Source organism: Pseudopodoces humilis, chromosome 15 (assembly GCF_049639895.1).
Source record: "Pseudopodoces humilis isolate 2021_Gansu_Grassland_sample_001 chromosome 15, ASM4963989v1, whole genome shotgun sequence".
NCBI lineage: Eukaryota > Metazoa > Chordata > Aves > Passeriformes > Paridae > Pseudopodoces > Pseudopodoces humilis.
This window is the reverse complement of record NC_142214.1, coordinates 5,389,495-5,412,217: the sequence shown is the minus strand read 5'-3', so window position 1 is coordinate 5,412,217 and position 22,723 is coordinate 5,389,495. Positions and strand designations below refer to the sequence as shown.

Genomic DNA, 22,723 nt, shown 5'->3' with positions numbered 1-22,723 from the left:
CCCCCCGGGCGCGGGGTGCTGCTGCCGGGGAGCCCCGCACGGCTCAGCCCCGCACCCGCCGTGCGCGCTGGGTCCCGGTCCCGCACGGCCTCCGCTCGCTCCTCTCCCTCCCTCCCTCCTCCTGCGCCGGGTTCGTGATTCCACTGCTCCCCCAGCCCAGTGCATCACCTTTTGGGTGATGCCTCGGTGTCCCCCCCGCAGCAGCTCCTCAGCCTGTGCAGGACAGGTGGGCAGCAGCCTCACGGTTGTCCCCGCCGCTGTCCCCAGCCCCTCGGGGGGGGTCGCCTGTCCCGAGAGCCTCTGGGAAAGCCGGAGCGGAGCTGGGGCCTCCGCTCGCAAACTTAGCTCATTTTTTCCAGGCACGAAACCTCGCTGCGAGCAGGATAAGCTGGAGGAAGGAGTTTCCTCCCCTCCGAGCCTCCCGAGCGGATGGCCCGCTCCCCCAAGGTGCCGGGGTGGCTTTGCCGCGGAGTCGCAGCGGGGTTTCGGGGGAGATGCCAAGCCCTGCCTCGGCACCGGCGGTCCTCGCCTTGCTGGTTATCAGCGTGTGGGGGGGAAGGACGAAAATAGCTTTGATAAAGCGGCGAGTTTGGAACTCTTCCTCCCACTTGGCAGCGGGAGCCGTTCCGCCGCGCCGGCCTCGGCTGCCCCCGGGAAAGCCGGGCGGGCTTGCGCTTCCTTCGCTGCCTGGATCCCGCAGCTTCCCATAATAAATCCAAGTCCAGCGTTGAACCGGAGGGAAGCCGAGCTCCCGGGTCATCGCTCTCCCCTCGCTGCCCCTCGAGCAGTGTCAACACAGAGTGAGCCGGAGCAGTTTGATGTCGTGCTGGGATTCCTGGGTTGCCTTGGAATAGCGCACGGCTGGAGTGCCTTTCGTGTTACCGTGCTGGATCTGTTTAGTCTTTCGAGCTCTTCTTTCCAGCGAGTGTATAATGAAATACCAGGGCAAATACTTGAGGCATTCATAAATTACAGCGTTAGATAATTTGTCTCTGGATGCGGACGGAGCTCTGAGCGTCGCTCTCTGCAGCTGACGGACTCCAGATAAGGTAAAGCTAATTATTTATTTCTTTATTCTACATCTGGCCTGTCAGGCTTGAGATGAAATATTCTTTGGGGCACATTGGAGCAGTTGGGTTGGAGACAAGGGTTGCTGGTAGTAGGGACATGGGGAAGGGAGCCTGAGCTTCCGGAGCTGCTCTGGTTGGGAACGGCTGCCGTGACAACGTGTGATAAATGAGATTTTTAGTGGTGCTGCTCACCCGTTTCTCACTGATTTTTTCTGCCTTGAGTCGATGTGGAGCTAAAAACAAGCACTTTGGGTGTCCCAGGGTGCTGTGAGTGCATCCCTTCAGTGATTAAAACAGCTAAATGAGGAGTTTGCAAACAACTTTATTTAGGAAGTTACTGTCCAGCTTTGGGGTGCATGTGCAGTTCCTGGCAGCTCTTCTGAGCTGTGCTGCTGTCAAACCCAAAGTGTCATCCCATACATGTGATGCATGCATAAATTGGGCTGAAATTACTAAATAATTAATTCAAGAGGTGTGATCAATGACATTTCTCTCCTGAGGACCATGGTCAGAGCCAGGGTTTTTTTGGGGGGCACCAATGACCACAGGGCTGTGAGCCCTCAAATGTCCTTCAGCTGCTGAGGTGTCCTCAGTGAAGAGGCCAAGTGCTGTGTGTGTTGTGATTGTACAAACTGACTTAAACCCAAAAGATACTCCCTCCCCTTCCTGACCCTTTTTTCTTTATTTTTTAATCATTTTATTCCACCCCCATCTTTCTGACCTGAGGCAGGAGGAAGAGGAGCACAGGGGGAAGGACGGGGAGCGATGGTCAGCGCTGAGATTTTGGCTGAAACCCCACCTGGCCACGTGCCAGAAATGACCTCATGACAGGAGTGAGATTTGGCAGCTCGATAACACCCCGCTTCCCTATCTCACAGGGTATCCAAATATGTAACTCATTTGGGATGGAAGGGCAGATTTTCATGGCAGAGGTTGAGGCATTGTAGTTCCACATCTTTGTCCCAGAACCCGCCGGGTGTTGCATCACCACGTTGGCTGCGAGATGAGGAGTTTGTTAGAGCTGCTTTAATTCATTGACTCTTCAGTGGCTCAGAGGTGTCAGAGAGGGTTTGGGGAGTGGTGGAGCCTTGGCTGGTGGGATAAAATCCAATTAATCCCTCTGGATGGGTGTGCTGTGGGATGGGAGAGGGATTCTGTCTGATGAGCTTTGCTCATGGAGATCCACACCAGGGCACTGTGTCCCTTTAGAGGATTTTGTGTCAAAATTAAATCATATTTTGCCGTCAAAAAATTATCCTTGGAATATTTGAGGGGTGCAGAGCATCACATTCCTGTGTTTTTTCTCCAACCAAATCTGTGTCGTGCCACGCTTCTGCCAAAACTTGTTTTTTGGCTGATGCTGGGTGAAGTGTGTACCCTGAGAGTGTCCCAAGACAGGGATAAAAACTGCCAAAGCCTGGGAATGGGATCAAATGCCATTGGTTTTGTCAAACGAATTGTGGAGGCGCTTGCAGCTGGTGGGGGGGGAGGGAGGGGAGGTGCTGAGTCTTCAAAAAAAATGTGCTGAGCAGCAGTTTGCTTACTGGCATTTCACCTTCCCGGTGCCAAGGTGTCTGATCTGTCTCCATTTCTCACTTTTACAACAAGGGATGTGCCCACTTTGGAGCAGTGCCCACACTGGCGTTCCTGACCCTGGCGTTGCTCCCATGGAATCATGGAATGGTTTAGGCTGGAAAGGACCTTAAATCTCATTCAGTCCATGGGCAGGGACGCCTTCCACTAGCCCAAGTTGCTCCAGGCCCTGTCCATCCAGGCCTTGGACACTTCCAGGGATCCAGGAGCAACCACAGCTTCTCTGGGCACCCTGTGCCAGGGCCTCCCCACCCTCACAGGAAGGAATTTCTTCCTTTTCTTTCCCCCCTCACCAGTGTGAAATTGCAGTTATTTTTCCCATTTTTTTTTTAGTCAATTCTGGCTCCAGCATGAGAGGCAGCTCTTGGTGTGATTGGCACAGAGGCTCTGAAGGTGTCCAAGCTGCTCCTGAGGCTTCTCCCACCCTGAGCATACCTGTAGCTCATCCATGCGTCTTCATCCCCGTGTCTGCTTCCTGCATCCCAGCTGGAACCTGCCCAACGTGCTGAAAGCTTTGAGCTCCTGTTGGAAATGCTTTTCCAGCCTCCTCTGGAAGCAGCCGGTGGGCTCAGGCCTTTAAATCCCTGCTCAGGGCCTGTGTGCTGGGATTTCACAGCTCTGATCCCAGCTTAGGGGAAGGCTGGGTGTGTGCAGAGGGAAGGCGGTGATTAGGGAAGTGCCCCCACAGTGGGTTTTCCCTCAAATTTCACTTTGTGGGTCCTGGTTTTAGCTGGAAGAAGCTTCCAGAGGGCAATAATAGGAGCCTGCAGAGCTCTGTGGCAAATGTCAGGCTCTGGTTACCTTCATTCACAACTCAAATTCTCGTAGTCCTGCTGCTGTGCCTGTGAATATTCCATGCAAAATCTGGCCTGAATCCAGAACTCCTCCTGTTGAGATGCTGCAGAGTGGCAGGAACGTGGCAGTGGCTGCGGGATGTGTTTGGGAAATTAATCCTTTGGGAAATGAAATCCAGTGTGAGCTCTTCCCGAGGGCTGGAGGTGCATCCCTGCATGTCCTGTGGGGTGAATTCCTGGTGTGAGGAGAAACCTTTGGCTGTGTGGGAACAGCCCAGCTGGTCCTTGGGAAATCACAGAAGGGTTTGGGGTGGAAGGGACCTCTCAAGGCCACAGAGTCCAATCTCTGCCACATGCAGGGACACCTTCAACTCAGTCAGGACCTTCCCAAAGTCCTTATTCCCAGATTTATGGTGCTGCAAGGGTGCCTTTCCTTCTGCCCCCCCAGCCTCCTCCACAGCTGAGCTGGGGTTTCATTTCTGTTTTCCACTCCTTCCATGAAGGAGGAAAACTGTGACTTTGTGTGAGGACCAGGACATTTTATCAGCATTTACTGAGTTCCTTGATGGAGAATGTTGCTGCCAGAGTAAGTGTTTGACTGACCCATGACCAAATTGCAGGGTTTTTCCACTATTTTTCAATGAGATCCCTGGCAAATCCCTGAACTTGGGTTTTTAACAGCATTCCAAAGTTATCTTCCCCTAACCCCAGAGTAAATAGTGCTGTATCAACCCCATATTATTTTAACCTTTTAACATTATTTTTCTTACCACATAATAACATAAATCTTCCCTGCTCTCCCATACACATGTAGTGTCTTGTAATGCTAATTAAACTGCACACCAGCCTAATTTTGCTCTCAGACTAATCCAATATATTTTTCTTGACTGGAAGCCAAACCCGGGGAGCTTCAGAGCATGCGGAGCTCTCATTCCAGTCTTATTATATGTTAATAGCTTTATATTTTAGTATCTTTCAACACTTGGGGAGGATGTTATTTTTAGAGGCGTCTGGCTGCAGAAGATACCGGTGTGTGAGGGGTTTGGGGGATGTGAAGCACTGAGTAAACTTCATGCAGTGAGTAAGTGGGAAGTGTGTCCCTGGAGAGGTGTAATCTGTCAGGATCCATTGTGCACAAGCATGGAATCACAGGGAGGTTTGATGCAGTTTTGCCGTGGTTAGGTGGGAGATTTGGATGCAGTTTTGCCGTGGTTAAGTGGGAGATTTGGATGCAGTTTTGCCGTGGTTAAGTGGGAGATTTGGATGCAGTTTTACCGTGGTTAAGTGGGAGATTTGGATGCAGTTTGACCGTGGTTAAGTGCCTTTATGGGGTGGTTGCAGTGGTAAGTGCTCTCTCGTTAAACTCTGGGTTTGTGTGCTAATGGTGCCGATGCCAGTCGGGCCTGGATGCTACTACAGCAGGAATAATCACTCCCAGATGGGTGTGGATGGAAACAAGCTCTTTCCCTAAGCCCAAATGAAACTTTTTGTTATAAGTGCAAAGTCCTAATGATGCAGGAGCCCATTGATGGGGTGCCAGCCCTGTAACACCTTCCAAATGGAATTGCCAACATCTTCCTGCCTGGCTGCATCTCAGCTCCAGGGATGGAGCTCAGAGCATCCTTGGGGATGGCTCTTGCAGTAGAATCCCAGAATCTGCTGAATTGGAAGGGTCCCATCAGGATTTGGGTTCACTGCATGGCGTAGGGTTGAGTTGTGTGACATTGTGTGACACGAGGTGGCATCGTGTGGTGAGGGTTTGTGTCCCTGGTGTGAGGGTCCATGGGGACGGTTTGTGTGGTGTGGGGATGGTCCATGTCCAGGGGGATGGTCTGTGTTCCGTGGAGTGAGGGTCCATTTCCAGGGTGTGAGGGTCCATTTCCAGGGTGTGAGGGTCCATGTCCATGGGCACGGTCCATGTCCATGAGGGTGGTCTGGGGTCCATGGTGTGAGGGTCCATGTCCATGGGGATGATCTGGGGTCCATGTCCATGGTGTGTGGGTTTAGGTCCATGGTGTGAGGGCCCATGTCCATGGGGATGGTCTGGGGTCCATGGTGTGGGGGTCCATGTCCATGGGGATTGTCCATGTCCATGGTGTGCAGGTTTATGTCCATGGGGAGGGTCCATGCTCCATGGCTGTGTTGTGGTGGGAGCTCTGGCTCGATGGCTTTGTGGCAATGGCTGTTGTGTGATGTGGCTTTGCCGTGGTGGATGGGGCGAGGGTTGTTTGTGCTGCGTGGGGCTGTGGTCACTGTGTGGTGTGGCAGGACAATGGCCACAACAGCTGGAAGCTGCTGGATGCTCCCAGGACAGGAGGGAAGGATTGGGGAAGAGTTGCCTCCTGCCAGAGCTGCCTCTTGCCTGGCCCTTGGGAGATCAGACCCTTCCTGGGCAGTGCCGGTGCCCCAGGGGTTAAATCCCATCCCTGAGTGACAGCAGGGTTAAATCCCGTGCCAGGCCAGCGGGGTGCTGTCCCTGAGTGCTGCCTTTGTCCTTTAATCCCTTTTTGCAATTCCTGTCACCTCTGGGCTTTTGGCCTCTCCCGAGGCACAAAGGCTCAGAGGGGAGAGGGGAGAGGCAGGGAAGGTGTTCCCTGAGCTGGTGCTGGAAGTCAAATCCACCTGAGAGCAGGTACAGGCTCTGTGGTTGTAATTTATCTGCAGCTGGGAGGCTCGAGGAGCTGCTGTGTGGGACAGACCCTTTTGTGCTGCTTAATCCCAGAATGGTATGGGTGGGAAGGGACCTTAAAGCTCATCCCGTTCCCTCCATGGGCAGGGACTCCTTCCACTTCCCAAATTGCTCCAGCCTGGTCTTGGACACTTCCAGGAACAGGGCAGCCACAACTTCTCAGGGCATCTTCCCAGTTGTCTCTTCTCCCTTTTCCATTCCTTGTTTTAACTGGATAATGCTGGCGTTCCTTCCCAGAGAGTTGAGATGATCAGAGTGCCCTGTCCAGAAAAAAAATAAAAATTAAATACAGATCTTTGAATCTCATTCTTGTTTGATAATAATATTTACATTTTCTAAAAAGAACTAAAACTTTTAATTCCTCTTTATGTTTTCTGATCCATGAAGCGGCAGCAGCTTTCCCTGGGTTTCCCAGGGATGTGGGGCAGGCACTAATGGCCTAAACAGACCTTTGTGATCCTTCCAGTCTTCCCCACGTGCCGGGCTCAGTGAAATTAATCCAGGAAATCATTTCAGAGCAATTATTTCCTTGAACTTTGCAAACAAGTTGCTGAGCTACTGGTTCCCTTAACCAGCACTTTATTCTAATTTTCCCATGGGGTAGGAAAATAGGATAAGGCATTTAAAGCTGGCAGCTGGAACTGTTGCCAATCCAAGAGGATGGAACAGTTCAGACTCAAAAATGATGGGCTTATTTAAATTTTTTTACTGCAGTTGCTGATGTTCCTGTGGCTGCAGGAAGGCTCTGCCTGGAAAATTTGAATTCTCATGTTTTCCCCTAAAACGTAACCTGTGGCAGAAAAGTGGGATCAGACAAGGAATCGCTGGATGTGCAGCTGATGGGGTGCATTTCCAGAGCAGGGTGAAGGAAGGAGTTGGGTTTTCTGCTGCAGCTGTTTGTATCTTTTGAGTGATAATGAACTCAGTGAGTAGTTGGCTGCCTTGGGGCTGTGGATGGGCTTGTTGGTGCTTGCTCTGTCTGTCTGGGGTGTTAACTCTTGCTGGGAAGGGGGGAGATCCCATCCAAAGGCGAGGGAAGCCCATCAGGAATTACCTCCACCTGCCTCAGTAAATAAATGCTGGCAGATTTCTAAGGTCAAAAGGAGGGTTTTTTTTCTAGGGGGTCAGGAAGGCAAAGTTTAAAGCTGGTAATTGTCCATTTTAAAGGAATGTGAAATCTTCCTTTGAGCAATATCTTTATTGCCAGCTTGGTGTTTTCTCCTGTTGTTGACAAGAGTTGTTTTGGCTCAGAACACTGCTCCTGCAGAGATTCCTGGGCTGTGCAGGACTTGATGGTGAAAGGACAAGGGGTGATGGATTTAAACTAAGAGGGTTGATTTAGATGGGATATTGGGAAGGAATTCTTCCCTGTGAGGGTGGTGAGGCCCTGGCACAGATTCTGTGGATGTTCCATCACTGGAAGTGCCCAAGGCCAGGTTGGACAGGGCTTGGAGCAACCTGGGATAGTGGAAGGTGTCCCTGTCCATGGCAGGGGATGGGCTTTAAGGTCCTTCCCACCCAATCCATTCTGGTTTTCATTCTCTGGAAAGGGAATTTGTGCAGGAAAAGTCCTTGAACTGAAGGCTTCAGCCGAGCCTTGGGAGCTCAGCACTAATCCTGGCTCAGCTGAGCTTGGCCTCTGTGTCTGGTGAGATGCTGAAACCAAGAGAAAAACTCAACATTTTGCTGGTGGGGTGGATTTTGCTTAGGAGATGGGAGAGCCACCATGCTCAGCCCCTGCAGGAATGCTGTCTGGTGTAATCCCTGGATCCCCTGGATGGAATCCAGCACTCCAGACTCAGTCCAGTGCATCTCCCCTGTGTTCCCAGGGGCTGGTTCTTATTTCGGGCTCAGCACCAGCAGCAGAGGGGCAGGAGAATCTCTGTGCCACTGCCAGGGATGCTGAGAGCCAGCACATTCCTAATAAAAGCAGGATTTGACTTCCAACACAGGTGCTGGGCAGGTCGTTCACACTCTCCTGTGTGGCTGCAGGGCTTGGACAGTTCCAGATGTGCTGTGTCCATGTCCTGGCTGGGATGGAGCTGCAGGAGGAGCTCTGGAAAGCTGAGGTCTTCAAGTGTTAAATCCCAAGTGCTGTTCCTGCAGGCTCAGCTCCGATCCCGGCGTCTGGCGCACGTTTCCAACAACAGCCTGGATTTGCCAAGGAAAATGACGCTGGATGCAGCAAAGAGCTGTCAACTCTTTCCTCCCTTCGCTGCCGGGCAGCTTTTCTCCTGCTTTCCAGAATAACTGGGCTGTTTGGAAGTGATATGGAATTTGGGGCTCTCAGCGATGCTTTCATCCCCTTGCCTCCATCCTCACCCCATTCCAGACAGCAGCACCTCACACGAGCGCTGTGGGGTCCCTCTGCAATCCCATTGCTGAGGTGACGGCTGAGGGTCACATTAACCTGAGAATAACTCAAGTTCTTCTCCTCTGGTACCTGAATGTTGGACCAGGGGGGTTTTGGCTGGAATATTAAAGAACTTGTTCCTAAGAAAGGCTTTTTGAGCCTGGTTTTGTGCAGATGGGTTCAGGAGAAGTCCCCCAGGGACCCCTGGTGTCCCCCCCATTCACTGACCATGAGCTTCTCTGTTTGGTCCTTCTGACTCCAAACTCTTTTTTTCCCCCATCTCTGAAGATGCTGAACCCCCAATTTATAAATGATAATTCTGCTAACGAGGGTTCATGGGGTGTTTGGGGCAGGTGGTACCCTTTAGTCAGATCCTTGTGAAGATCCCATGTGGCTTCAAGCTGGATCAGGTACTGAAGGAGTTAAAAAATTCCTGCTGCTGGTGCACACGAGCAGCGCCAGGTATCTCCCAGGGGATCCAAGTTTGCTTTCTGAAATCTGGCAAATAGCAAAAATTTTGATGTCTGTGAACAGCAATCACACCCCGAGGCGATGACGGCTGACGGGGAAGGGCTCCTGACATATTTACCGAACAATTTTCTTATCATGAAGTGCTCAAAAAGCCCAAACCTGGAGAACAATAGCAACAAAAACCCCACTGCAGGGTTTGTCAGCAGATGCAGCTTGGAGATAACAAATGATTTTTTTGCTTTTTGTTTGACTCCTTGGCATTTAGGGGTTAATTGGAGCGAGGCCAAGTGTGGTGAGATAGTGCCTGAATCAGAGTTTTAAAAACACTGGGATTGGAAGGGTTTTAACTTTTAACTTCTGTGAGGCTCTTAGAGGCTGGTGAAGAGGTGGGTTAGAAACAACTAAAGGAAAACACTTGGGATGGGCAGTAAAAACTTTGGAAGTGGTAGCCCTTCCTGAGACCCCAAAAGTCATCTCAGCCCTCACCCCAGCTGGGCTTCCCCTTGTGCTGGGGCTGGATTGGTCTGAGGTATTATTAAATGCTAATAAATGGGAATTAAATGTGAATAAATGTTTCTGTGAGGGTTTTGTGTCACATGTTCATCCACCAGTCCCTCTGTCCTGGTTTTGCATGTGTTTGAAGAATGAAGCAGAACTGCATTTGTGAGAAATGGGGACTTTGACACAAAAAATCAGGAATAAAGTTGTAATGTTGGTCCTGATCCAGCTGCTGCCTTTGATTTCGCTCCGATATAGAAAGGCACTGGCCTGAAACTGGTCCAGAGGGTGTCCAGGATGCTCTGTGAACTCTGGCATGAGGAATTCTGAGCAATAAAACTTTGGAAGTGTGGCCTTCGAGGGCTATTGTGGAAGGAAGGGCATAAGAAACATGACACTGGGATTGTGATTCCTGGCAGGAATGCTTTGCAATGGGGAAATTTCAGTTTGGTTTGTGTTGCTTACATGCCTTTCTTCTCGCTGAAGGGCAAATGACAGTGTCAGCATTAAATGTGAGGAGCTGACATCTTCCCATGAAATATGCCCGACGTCCCCAGAACAGAGCTGGAATTATTGCTGCTCCAGAAATCTGCCTTCCCTGGATTTTACTTTTGGCCTTGCCCTGAAAGGGACCCGGCTGAAATGTTCCTGCTGATAACGAGGTTGGTTGTGGAGGGAATTGTGCTCCGGGGAGAGGTCTGAGAGCAGGAGGAGCCGTGGCTGAGCTGGATGTCCCCGTGTCCCTTTTTCCCCCTGGGCTCTCGTGTCGGGACGTGTCAGCCTGACGGGCGCCTGAGATGGAACAAAACCCAGGGCCATTGCTTGGATGTTTGGGTTTTTTTTTAAGGCCACTTCTCTGGGTTTGAAGATCTTGAACTTCTGTGAGGAAAATTTATGGCGGTTTAGAGATGGAAGAGATTGGCCATGTTCTCCGTGATGCCCTGTTGGTCCCGTGTCCCCGGCAGCTTCTCTTGTGGTGGCTTTTAGGTTGGTTGGTTCAGCTGGGCTTGGTGTAGCCAGGGCTTCACCGCACAGGGTGAGTGATTTAGGGAGCTCTCTTGACTGGGAGCCAGTGGAGAGATGTGTGTGGCAGCTGGAGCTGCAGGAGGATGAGGAGTCACTCAATTTATCTTTACATCCAGTGAATCGCGTCGCTCGTTTCGGAGATCGGGAATTGCTCTCTGGGCTGGGCTGAGTTTGGGCCCCTCGTGGGTTTTTCCACCACGATGTGCCAGGGTTGGTGTGCGTGGGGAAGAGGAACCTGTCAGGCTGTTCAGGATCTGCAGAAGATCAGCAGGGTTGGGCCTTGTTGGCCATTAAGGGACACCTTGCATGGAAAGGGTTGTCCAGCCCTGGCACAGGAGTGCTGGAGTCCCCATGCCTGTAGCTGCATGTGGCACTTGGGGACATGGCCAGTGGTGACCTTGGCGGTGCTGAGGGAATGGTTGGACTCCAATCTCAGAGGGCTTTTCCAGCCTCAGTGATTCCATGATTTTCCTACTATCACTGCTCAGTGCTGACATGCTCAGATTGGAAGAACTTGGGTTATTTCATACAGGATCCTTGTTTTCTTCTTTCCCTCTGAAATCTCCACAGCAGAACCATTTGCACATAAATGAAGCGGAGTTTTTGGCCAGCTCTCGTGCGCACCTGTGCACTCCGATCACCCGCCAGGAAATTGCTGCCCTGAAATGCTGCTCCTAAAATATTTGCCAAGGAATGGTTTGGGAAAGCTAAAAATTCTTCTTTTGAGACTTCTCCTGTGGTCAGTTGTGAATTAAGGCTGCACAGAAAGAGGTTGTTGGAGCAAATGAATGGTTCTTAGAAGCAGTGGGGTGGGTCAAAATAGGGCAACCCCCTACCCATGGGCAGGAACACCTTCCACTATCCCAGATTGCTCCAGCCTGGCCTTGGACCTTTCCGGAGATGGGGCAACCACAGCTTCTTCCACAAAATGATGGAAAACACTGGGCTGGAGTGGCTCTGGTGAATATAGGATTATTTAATATATAGGATGATTTAATTTCTGTTTCAGTAGCTCTGTCTGCCATTGGGGGCTGGGGTCAGCTGGGGTGAGGGAGAAGGATGGAGGGGATGAGGCAGCGAGTCCCTGCTCCAGCAAGACAGGATTTCCAGTAGGAGAATGCCCTTGGAAGAGTGTGTGTTTGTGCCCACAGCCATTAAACTCCATAATCTTGGTGTCTGTATCGACTTACAAATGAAAGCTTGCAGTAATTTGGAGCAGCATTTGAATTGTGAGTGGTAGTGATGATGCTGAGCTTGTCTTTTAATGCTGAGTTTAGAGGCTTTGAGGTTTGGATTAAAAAAAACTTCAATGAAACCACAAAAAAGACATTGGAAGCATAGCTGAACAGGTGGAACAAATTTGTTAAATCTGTTACTGGGAAAACAGCAACTTGCTTTTAAGAAATAAATCAATCTGCAGCTCAGTGTTTCATAATGAGGAGTGGGATAGGAAAATCTAAAAATATCTCCAAATGAGAGCTAATGCTCCGAAGGAACAGATCCAAACTAGAATATAATATTGCCCATTGTGGTGACAATAAGGATTTTAAAGTTCATTGAGATCCTTGCTGGGATGCAGATGGGACTTGAAGAGCCAGCATATTTCCCTTGGCTGGGTCCAGTTTTTATTTGCATAATAACTTATTATATGTATTGCCAGTAGCTCGCAGAGCCCCTGGTCAGGATTGGGAAACCACGATGAGTTCATCCCCCTCTGCCTGCTGAGACAATATATTCCCCAAGAGCTGGGAGGGAGGCGTCTCTAGCAACTAAAGCAAGTGATTATGTGCTTGAAAAGGCAGGAAAAAGCAGAGTTTTAACCCCATGAACCTTTGTGTACCTCGGATCTTCTCACCAAGACCCATTCCAAGGGTCTTTGTCCTTTGGCTGCCTTTGTCCCTGTCCTTCCTCCTGTGGCATGAGCTTTAACAGCTGATTTCAATGAAGTTAAGGAGCTTTTCCAGGTGGAAAACGTGTCCTGGGTTTTCAGGAGGTGGGACATCTTTGCTGTGGTCTCTGTTATTGTGGAACCATGGAATGGTTTGGGTCAAAAGGGGCCTTAATGATCATCTCGTTCCACCCCCTTTTCTGCTCCTTTCCTCAATTTCCCCAGCGCTGTTCAGGCAGCAGAGCCAGCTCCGCTTCCATTTTTCTTGGAAAGCGATTCCACAGCCTCATCCCTCTCTCAGCAGGTTCTTCCCAGCGTTATTCCAGAGTTTCCCCTGCTCAGCAGAGCCTGGGTGCTCTGTCACACCCAGCCAGGCCAGGCTGGGGCACTGCCATCACCTTTCATGCTCCATCGTCCCCTTTCTTTTGGGACTTGCTGAGGGCTCCTGGGCACAGGGGGCTTCTTCCAGCGCTGCTGTGGAGTAGCTGCTCCCAACTAAGCAAATCCACATGGACAGCTGTTGCTCAGAGGGGAGTGCATCCCTAAAGTTTGGGATTTGTGCCAGAGGGAGTGCAGCCGGTGCACGGCTTGGGAGCCCTCGACGCTTAAACCCAGGGAAACCAACCCCAAAACCTCTCCAACTTCCAGATTGTGGTTGAGGGAAGAATCAAGGTGTTGTGGGGCTGTAAAGGAAAGTGCTGTTTTTTCACAGCTGGGTGGTTCCATTGCTCAGGGTCAGGGATTGTGTATGGCACAGCTTTGTTTTTGGGGGCAGAGAAGGTTTGCCTGAAACTGCTTCAGGCTGGATTTTAGGAAAAGGTTCTTTCTCCAGAGGGTGTTTTGACACAGAGCAGGTCCCCCAGGGAATGGTCACAGCCCCGAGGCTGCTAGAGCTCCAGGAGGGTTTGGACAACACTCCCAGGCACAGGGTGGGATTGTTGGGGTGTCTGTGCAGGTCTAGGAGCTGGACTGATGATCCATGGGGGTCCCTTCCAAGTCAGGATATTCCATGATGCTGATTTTGGTGATGGGCAGGTCACGGTGCTGCTGTCCTCCTCTGTCCCAGGCTGAGGTGCCCTCGGGGTGACAAAGGCCGGTGCTGTCGGTGCCTTTGCCGTGGTCAGACCTGGTGTTTGGCCAGGTCCAACCCAACTGTTGGGGCTGCCATTTTCCTTTGGAAGCATTTCTGAGTCCAGGGATGCTTTTCCATGGCTGGGATTCCCTAAGTGCGTTGTACCATCACTTTCTGCCCCAAACCTCAGCTCAGCCTTCAAGGACTTATTTCTCACCTCGCAACTGTCACCGTCCCCAGCCTGGTCATTGTGCTGGGATCTGGATGGATCCATGGGTTTGGAAACTCCTCCTGTTGCTTTAGTGCCGAGAGGGGCTCGTGTGGTGCTGATTTGGGAAAGCCTGCTCTCCGTCTGCTCCCGTGGTTTGGGAGAGCTGGGATGGGATGCCCGGGATCCCCACTCCAACCACGCTGGCCCCGCTGGCCAGGAGCTGCCCAGAGTGGCCAGGAGGCAGGGATTTGGCACCCATGGGTGCTGCTGGAGGGGCCAAAGCTTTCGGGAGGTGCCAGGGACTCACTCCGGCCATGCCGACAGCGATTTTTCAAGGCTGAGGGGTTGGTGGAGCCTTTGTGTTCCTGCTTTGAAGCCCCGGCCTGAAAGTGTTGTAATGAGATTTTATGATGTATTCTGGCAAGGCCTGGTTATTTTGTGTGTGGATTTATTGTCTAATGAATTGAGTGATTTTGAAATGTTTTGTGCAACGCTTTTTTGGAAAGGACATTGTATTTTGTTTATGGGACGTGTGAGTTTTTATGAAACTTTATTTAGCTTTTAGCAAGAATAATCTTTATTCAACAAATAGTGCAAATAAATCTTTAATTGAACAAATATGTGCCAACTTTCAAACACAGTAACAAACAATGACATGAAACAAGGAAACTTTGGAACAATATACAACTTTAAACATAGTATTAAAAAAAAAAAAAAAAGCAAAACCCAAGGAAAAAAAAAAAAACCCAACCCAAAACCCCTAACAAAGCAGATTTTGGGCTGTGTAGAGGAGCGTGGATATGTGGGACCTGCCAAGCTGGAGTGAGCAGAGCAGGGAATGTGGTGCCTGGTGGCTTTCCAAGGGTGCCCAGGGATTGGGGTGTCCCCCATTCCGGGGTTTTGGAGGGGGTGGGAGCTGCTGGATGTGCCTGGGCTGTGGGAGCAGATGTGGAAACTTTTTTTGTGTGTCCCAGTCCTTCCTGAGCTGCCTTCCCAGTGGGGCATCCCCAGCCCCAAGGAGGGATGGGGGGCACCCAGGGGTTGAGAATTTGCCTCTTCCAGCCCCACGCCGTCTCCAGGCTCTTGGAGGGCACCCGAGGGGCTCTGAGGTCTGGGATGCTGCAGTGTCCTGTGTGAGCTGCCTGGGAAATGGGATGAGCATTCCCTGCTCCTCTTTATTCCTGCTTGGGCTTGACTGCTGCCACTTCGGTTGGAAATGGAGATTCCCATCCCCTGCGCTGCATGCAGCTGGAAATCCCTGAAAAATTCTCAAATCCAGCATGAAAGGGTTTGAAATGAGGGGAGGAACCCTCAGCATTTGTTTCATTTCACTTTTTGGAGCGTTGGTCTTTAGGGAAGATGGGCAGAGTCACCTTTCTGTTTATTTACTTATTATTCTGATCCTACTGGATTTCCTTCCTTGTTCCAAGTATGGAACATTCCTTTTATATCCCTGGAAGTGTTTCAGGCCAGGTTGGACAGGGCTCAGAGCAACCTGATCTAGTGGAAGGTGTCCCTGCCCATGACAAGGGGTGGAACTGAATGGGCTTTAAGGTCCCTTCTAACCTAAACCATTCCAGGATTCTTTGCAAATAATTATCCTAAAGTATGGAAGGAATTTAGTACTGAAGATGCTCATACAGCTGCTGCTTTTCCCTGGAATTTCCTATATTGATGACAAAATTACTTGGCAGGAGGAGACCAAGCTGTGCATTTAAGTGACTTCCCTACATCTTCAAACCCCAGGAATACGAACCCTGATATTTCTTCTTTCTCTGGGAAGAGCATTTTCAGCCCTTCGTTGCCCTTTTCAGGCCCTGGAATTGGAACAAAAGAGCTTTTCTTCTAAAAGTGAGCCGTGGAATTGGGTGTTAATGGAAACTAATTAATGCTGAATGGAAAATTCCTTCTCGGCTATGTTTTGCCATTCTCTTTTATAGCTCCAACCTATCAGACCTCTCTCGGGCTGCCCATACTTTTCCAGGAAGGATAAATGAGGCTTATGTTTCCAGAATGGGAGCTGGAGCCATCTCACCCCTCCATTCACCCTTGGCTTGATCTGACCCAACCTTCTCCAGACCTTTGAGTGGTCCTAGAAGGGCCCAGTGCAGCTCTGTGCACACCCCTCACTTTCAAAGACTCCCTTTTTCCTTGGATTTGGCCTCATTTTCTGTTTCAGACAATCACAGGATAATTCAGGTTGGAGAAGCCCGCTGGAATCATCGAGTCCAACCCTTCCCCAGCACTGCCAAAGCCACCACTGGCCCACATCCCCAAGTGCCACATCCACGTGGCTTTTAAACCCCTCCAGGGATGGAGACTCCACCCCTGTGCCAGGGCTGGACAACCCTTTCCATAAGAAATTTTCCCTAATATCCAACTAAACCTGCCTTGGTACAGCTGGAAGCTGTTCCCTCTCCTCCTGTCCCTGTTCCCTGGGAGCAGAGCCCGATCCCCCGGCTGTCCCCTCCTGTCAGGGACTTGTGCAGAGCCAGAAGGTCCCTCCTGAGCCTCCTTTGCTCCAGGCTGAGCTCCCTCAGCTGCTCCTGGTGCTCCAGACTCTCTCCCAGCTCTGTTCTCTCCTCTGGACACAGGAAAAGCCTGGAAGAGCAGCAGGAGATGGTTGGGTTGGGGAGTTTCACCCCATTCATAAATGGGGAGATGTTGGTGTGGCCAAAGTGGCAGAGTTGGCTGAGCCAGCATTTTCCATTTGGATCTCCTGAGCACAGCCCTGAGCCACCAGCTCCAGCCAGAGCTCTGCCTGAAGCTCTCTGAGCCCTTCTGGCCTTTCAAACAGAGCCAAAAGCCCAACTGTGGAGGGAAACACCTGCCTGTGCTTTGTTTTGAAATCCATATTAAATCAGGAGATCAAGGAGTCTCTGTCCATGCAGAGGGATGGGGGAGGGCCATTGATGTGCCAGATGTGTGGTTGGAACATCTGTGGCTGGAGGTGCTCTGCCCAGGATTTCTCTGCTGAGTAAAGCAGGGAGGTGGTGCCTGAAGGGGCTGCGAGTGGTGGTCTCCTCTCTGTGGTAATTCCATCTTTTTCCTTAGGTAGGACATGGCTCGAATCCACAGAACAGCCAGGGGTGGTGTTAAGGATAAACTCGTTGGATTCATGATTGGTGCTTTTAACTACTTGAATTCCCAGCTAGTGGTGGGGGGGATAATTCCCTGTAGGAGCAAACTGAGCATCAAAGCTGTTTGTCCTTGCTGAGCTGGGCTCAGACACAGCCAGTCTCCAGCAGAAAGTGGGATGGGGACTGTAATGTTGGGAGCTGTCAGTATGGAGACATTCCACATCCTCGTCTCTGGATGAGCCCAGAGGAAAGGGACATTCCTCAGGCTGAGGCTGCATCCCATGAGGATCAGGGGGACAATTGCATCTGGCACTGGGGCTGCTGTCCTTCCAAAAGGCAGGAAGGAAGGAGCGCTGGCAGGATCTTGGTGCTTGGCCAGTTTGGTGATGGATCCCAGTTAAGGATGGTGAGGTCCAGAGCACACACCAAGCTCTTCACATTCCCTGTGAGGAAAAGCTTTCCCTTCGCTCGCTGCTGTCCACACTTCCATTCCTTTCCAGATCTCCCCATCCCTCCCCGTTTGTGGCTGCAGGGTGAGGGCCCAGAGCTGCCCCTTGGGTGGGAGGACGTTCCCACATCGCTGTGGGATGTGCAGGTGTTCGTGTGCCACAGCTGCCGAGCTTTTTTCCCTGGGATAGATCCCTGTGAAGCCTTGGCTGCCTCGGCTGCTGGAATTCCTGTCAGCAGATCACCTGCTCCCAGTTGGAAGTGGTAAGTCCTCTCTGTCCCTGTGTCAGCAGCATATCAGGCCCACAAGTGTCTTGGCAGGAAACCTTCCTCTCTCCCAGGCTCTTGGATCACAAGGGGAGGATCGACCAGATGTCCTCAAAATCCTGCGTATCCTGAGGCTGACCTGCAGCTGGCAGGGAAAACTTCACTCCGTGTCCATGGAACCTCTCCCAGGTTTTGTGAAGACAGAACCATTTCAGATCTCTCCATCCCTCCTGCCCCTCCTTGGTCCGTGTTGGGCTCCAGCCTCCTCTGGGGTGGTCAAAATGGAACCTTGTGAAAGACCAGAAAGGTGCTGAGCTTCTCCTGCAGGGGCTGCAAGGAGTGTGTCTGACACTTCAGCTGGTTTTCCCTATGGATTTAAGGAAGGGGGTCAGGGCAGCAGGGCTTGGAGGATATCAATGATTCAACCAAAGAAGTAATTTATATGCACCAAGCTTGGCATTTGAGTGCTCATGGATAAGCAGGAATAATGCGTAGGATTCATGGTACCTGTTTAAAATAGCTCTGTTGGAGCCCCAAACCAGACACGGAGGGTTTGCATTTCAGACCATCCTCTTGCTCCAGGATCTTCCTTTGGAAAGAATGCCAGAATATTCCATGCCAGCAGCTTGTGCTGCCCCAAAGATCCTCCTGTTTTTAGGATGCAGATTTTGATCTCAACCTGGGAGTCAGAGCACGCACTTGAACAGCATCTTAATGAGCTTATGGTTGAGAGCTATTTATTATCTGTTAGAACAGGCCTTTTATTCCACTGGCAGCCTAATTTGCATGGTTTGTTGTAATTAACACCATAAAATGTTTAAACAAAAGTACAGATAGAAATTAAATTTACAGGCATTGAATTCAATAGCATCAGAATAAACCTTTGATTTGTTTTTTTCCTTTGGCAAGAAAGTGATTCACTCAAATTAAATTTAGGAAAAGCTCTCAGCTTGGAAGGAGGGATTTAATGAAAAAAAGGCATCCCAAACTGCTGGAGCAGCTCGGGGGAAAGCCGGGATTTCACTTGGACAAGGCTGCTGAAGGGAAACTCAACTGTTTTGGGTGGGAGAAGTGTCCTGAAATCCTGCTGCTGCTGGCAGCACATGTGCAGGTAGGATGGTGCCTTCGCTATCCATCTGCTCCATTTTTTTGTGCTCTGGCAACAATTTTGGAGGCAGATTGATGGGAGTGTTCCCTGGAATTGTCCAGGGGTGGCTTGTGGAGCAAGCTGTGCTAGTGGATGGTGGGGAAGGAGTGGAACGAGATGAGCTTTAAGAGCCCTTCCAACCCAACACATTCCAGGATTATTCTGATAGTTTGGAAAATCAACCTGATACTGATCCGTGGGTGAAGGGGTTGGGAACTGCGCTGTGTCCCAGCCTTTCCTGAGGTGCTGGAGGCATTTTCCATGGGCTCCTGTGGCAGTACATCCCCTCCTGCTGCAGAGCACGCAAGGTGGCTCTGGAAAAGTCTTTTATGGCACCGAAAGAGGCGTCACCACGTCCAACCCCAAATGAAGTCATCAAACCCAGGCCACTTCTGCTCTGATTTATGCGGCAAACATTGTAAAAAAAATATATTGTGAGCAAATGGTCTCTGGGTGAGGTTTAGATTCCCTTCTATTGTTTGGAATTTTGGGTTTAGTGTTATGGCTGGGATTTGTATAGTCAGAACTAATTTGTAGCGTCTGGGACCAAGGCTTGGAGTGGTGCAGGAGCTGGGGTTGAGCTGCTGGAGATGTTAGTGGGGGGGAGCACATGTTCCCTGGGGTCGGGGCTGCCGGGATTTACGGCCTGTGGGTTCTCGGGAGCTGATCCAGCAGGAATTCTGGTAGTTGGAAAATAAACGGGGAGGGTTTAGCACATCTGTGCCTCTCCCTGGATCTTTGAGGCACCGAGTTGGGGTTTGAGGGGTCATCCACAGGTTCATGCTCTGCATCCCAAGGGGTTGGTCCAAAATTTCCTCAGTGAGACATTGCTGTAGAGGATATTCCCCAACAGGCTGGGGTTTTGAAGCTTAAAAAGGTCAAGAAAGGTCTGTCCCGAAGGTTTGTAACATGAAAATTGGGGTAATGATGGAGCACATTGAAAGGCTCAGGTCCTTGCCAGCTCCTGGGCAGTTTGATAAATTTATAGTGGCTTTCTCTCCCTGATTTCCTCCTGAAATCCCTCCTGCATCAGGCTGAAAACACCAAGGACATGTGTCTGTAGAGGACATGGAAAGACTGAGATAAGTGAACTTAAAGCAACTTTTTAAAAGAAATAAGGCTGACATGCATTGACCCCTCAAGGAGCAGTGCTGGAAAACACATTTTCTTGGCCAGGTCTTGCACAAACTAAGATTAATTAATTAATTTCTGTTGCTGCAGCAGGGAATTCTCCATGTTGGTTTATTCTCTCTTTTTAAGCATTTTTATTTTTACCTCTGGCTCTTACTGCTCCACTGGTTACATTTCATTCTTTCCCAAATAAACCTTTAAAAGGATCCATGGGGATTGTGTCTTGTTTAGGTCTATTTTTTTTTTCTCTCTTTATATAATTATTTGGATTGGTTTGCCAGGAGAAACCCAGCCCTTCACCCACTGGGTGCTGCAGGTTCTGAGCATTGGCTCTACAGAAAATAAAAATTCATTCAGCTTGAGTTGTTTGACTTCGGGATAAACTGGGAAGAAGGAGCATCTTGTTGTTCTCATGCCCAAACTGGAGATTCTGAAGCAGGAATAAAACTTTATCCCTCTCTTTTCAGTTGCTTTGTAGTGAAAAGGGCCAGGTAGGGCCCTCTGCTGGGGTTTGCAGCATTAATCAGTGATTAACTAAAGGAAAGTTGTGAAATTAGGAAAGACACAGAATTTAATGCCTGCAGTTTAATAACTGTGTGGTTTAGGGCTTTTTCACTTCAAATTAGAGGGTTTTGGTAACATGATAAGCTGCTGTTACATGTCAGAGGCAAAGGACTTGAAGTTTGCTTTTTCTAGCAGTGTTTTTTAAGAACAGATTTTCCTTGTATTTCCTGTCAGCTCCTCTGGCTTCTCTTTTTCTTTGGAAATGACACATTGGGAATTATGTTTTTGGAATTTGGCAGGGTTGGAGTGAGGTTTTTTTGACTCAGGCAATGGAGACTGAATTTTTGGCTTGCTGTCCCTGGTCAGGTGATGTGCCCTGTGACAGTGGTGACCCCAAATGTGTCCCTTTCACCCCAAACCCTCGTGTGAGTGTGCGATTCTGTGTCTCCATGTCAGAGCCCAGGGGAGCAGCTCTGCCTGGGAGCGTGTCTGGGCAGGGACAGGAGGGAAATGGGGAGCAGAGCTGCTATTAAAGGGATTATTCCCAACATTATTCATCAGCCAGGCTTGAGTGATGGCCTCAGATCTGGTTGTTTGTGTTGGGAGGTTGTGTGTGTTGCTGATGGGAAAGTGAGCCTTGCTCTGGGGGGGGGGAACTGGTTTTATACTGGTTTTGTAGCAGTTTTGGGGAAGTGTTGGTAAAGTGGCTGCTGTTTATATTTACATTTATGTATTGTGTACATGTATCGGGTTTTTGGGGTAGGGACACCTTCCATCCTTAGCCCATGGACATCTCCATGGACACAGAGCCACAGAGGCTGTGGCTGCCCCATCTCTGGAAGTGTCCAAGGCCAGTTTGGATGAGGCTTGGAACAACCTGGGATAGTGGAAGGTGCCCATGGCAGGGGATAGAACTGGATGAACTTTTAATTTCCGTCCCAACCCAAACCATTCTGGGATTATTCCTAACCCTCCTGGGGATATGATCTTGTGCTCTGGGCTTTGAGTGTTTGTGACCCAGGTTGTGCCAGTACATTTTCCTTTTCCCTGGGTCAGAGTTTTCCTGATCTGGTTGTGATGGGAAGATGTGACTGTCCTGACTGTTGATGGAAAGACCCCAGTGCCATGTGAGATGTGTCTCAAAATCTGCTTGTTAGTGAATAACTGCTGCTAAAAGATATGAGCTGGCATAAGACATGAGCTGGCTGGATATAAGTCAAAAGGAGACGCTGGAACATGGATGGAGCTTTAGCTGCAGCAGAGCTGAGGGTTCAGGAAAGGTGCTGGAGGTGCTAAACAAGGAAAAGGGTGGAGGAGCAGCTTCCACTCCTCCTGCTCACACATTCCCTGCCAGGAGTGTTCTGCTTGCACTGAGCACTGCTTTTTCACTTCACAACATCACACATCTTTCACTTCAAACGTCACTGGGGTTGGAAAAGCCCTCCAAGATCATCCAGTCCAACCTGGGGCCACCTTGTCACCAGCCCGGAGCGCTGAGCGCCACATCCAGGCCTTCCTTGGACACCTCCAGGGATGGACACTCCAAACCTCCCTGGGCCGCCCCTTCTGCTGCCTGACCACCCTTTCCATGCAGGAATTCCTCCTGATGTCCAACCTGCACCTCCTCTGGCACAGCTTGAGGCTGTACTTGAAGCAAAGAGCACTTTTGCTCTCCTCGTGCCTGTCGTGGAGCGCGGGTAGCGACGAGCAGCCGCTGTTTGTTGTGGCTGTTGCCGCCTTTCCCTGGGTTTTCTGCCTGGCTAAGGAATTATCCTGATGAATACACGGAACAGACACAGCTCCTGGCTAGAGGGATGAGAGCAGCTAATCCACAGGAGCACAGCCCAGTCTTTTGTTGCTTCCCGTTGTGGGGAGTTGTGCAGGACAGGATTTGTCAACACTCGGGGCCTGACAAGGAGCCCGTGACGGCTGTGGGTGAGGCCAGAAAGCAGGGCCGGAGGGGAAGGTGTTGGGACTTGCTGCTGGAGCTGTGTCTGCACACACACAGCTGGTTCAGAAATCCCTCCTCTCCTGCGGGAATGCAGGACTGACAGCTCTTTTGGCATCCCACAAGGAAGCAGGTTCAGGAGGTGCGGGCAGCTCTCTCTGGCCACGGGGAGTTGTTTTTTAGTGGGGTGAATTTTGGGGGGTTCCACCTGGTGCTTCTGGGGTTTCATCCTTTTCAGATGTTCTTTCTCCTTTTCTCTTTTTTTTTTTTTTCTTCTACTCTAAAAGTTGAAAGAGGCCTTGGGTGGCTTCTCCTTTTGAAAAGTGACCTTTCTGCATAAAGTTGTCTGACTCTGTGCTGTCCGTGCCCGGTGATATATGGGAGCATCTGGGAATGAGGGGAGGCTGCTCAGTAATTCCCTGAATTTCTCTAGGATCACACACGGACCTCACGATCCCTTCCCAGCACTGGTGAAATGTTCCCCCTTTAATCCCAGCCCTGTGTGAGGAGCTGCCATGTGTGGGCAGAGCAAAG

At 50.4% G+C, this 22,723-nt stretch overlaps 1 protein-coding gene across 1 annotated transcript in view; it reads left to right on the top strand.

Moving 5' to 3' along the window:
* Nucleotides 1-22,723, top strand: part of EDA (ectodysplasin A) — a 61,433-nt gene that overhangs the window by 599 nt on the left and 38,111 nt on the right. The window lies entirely within an intron of this gene.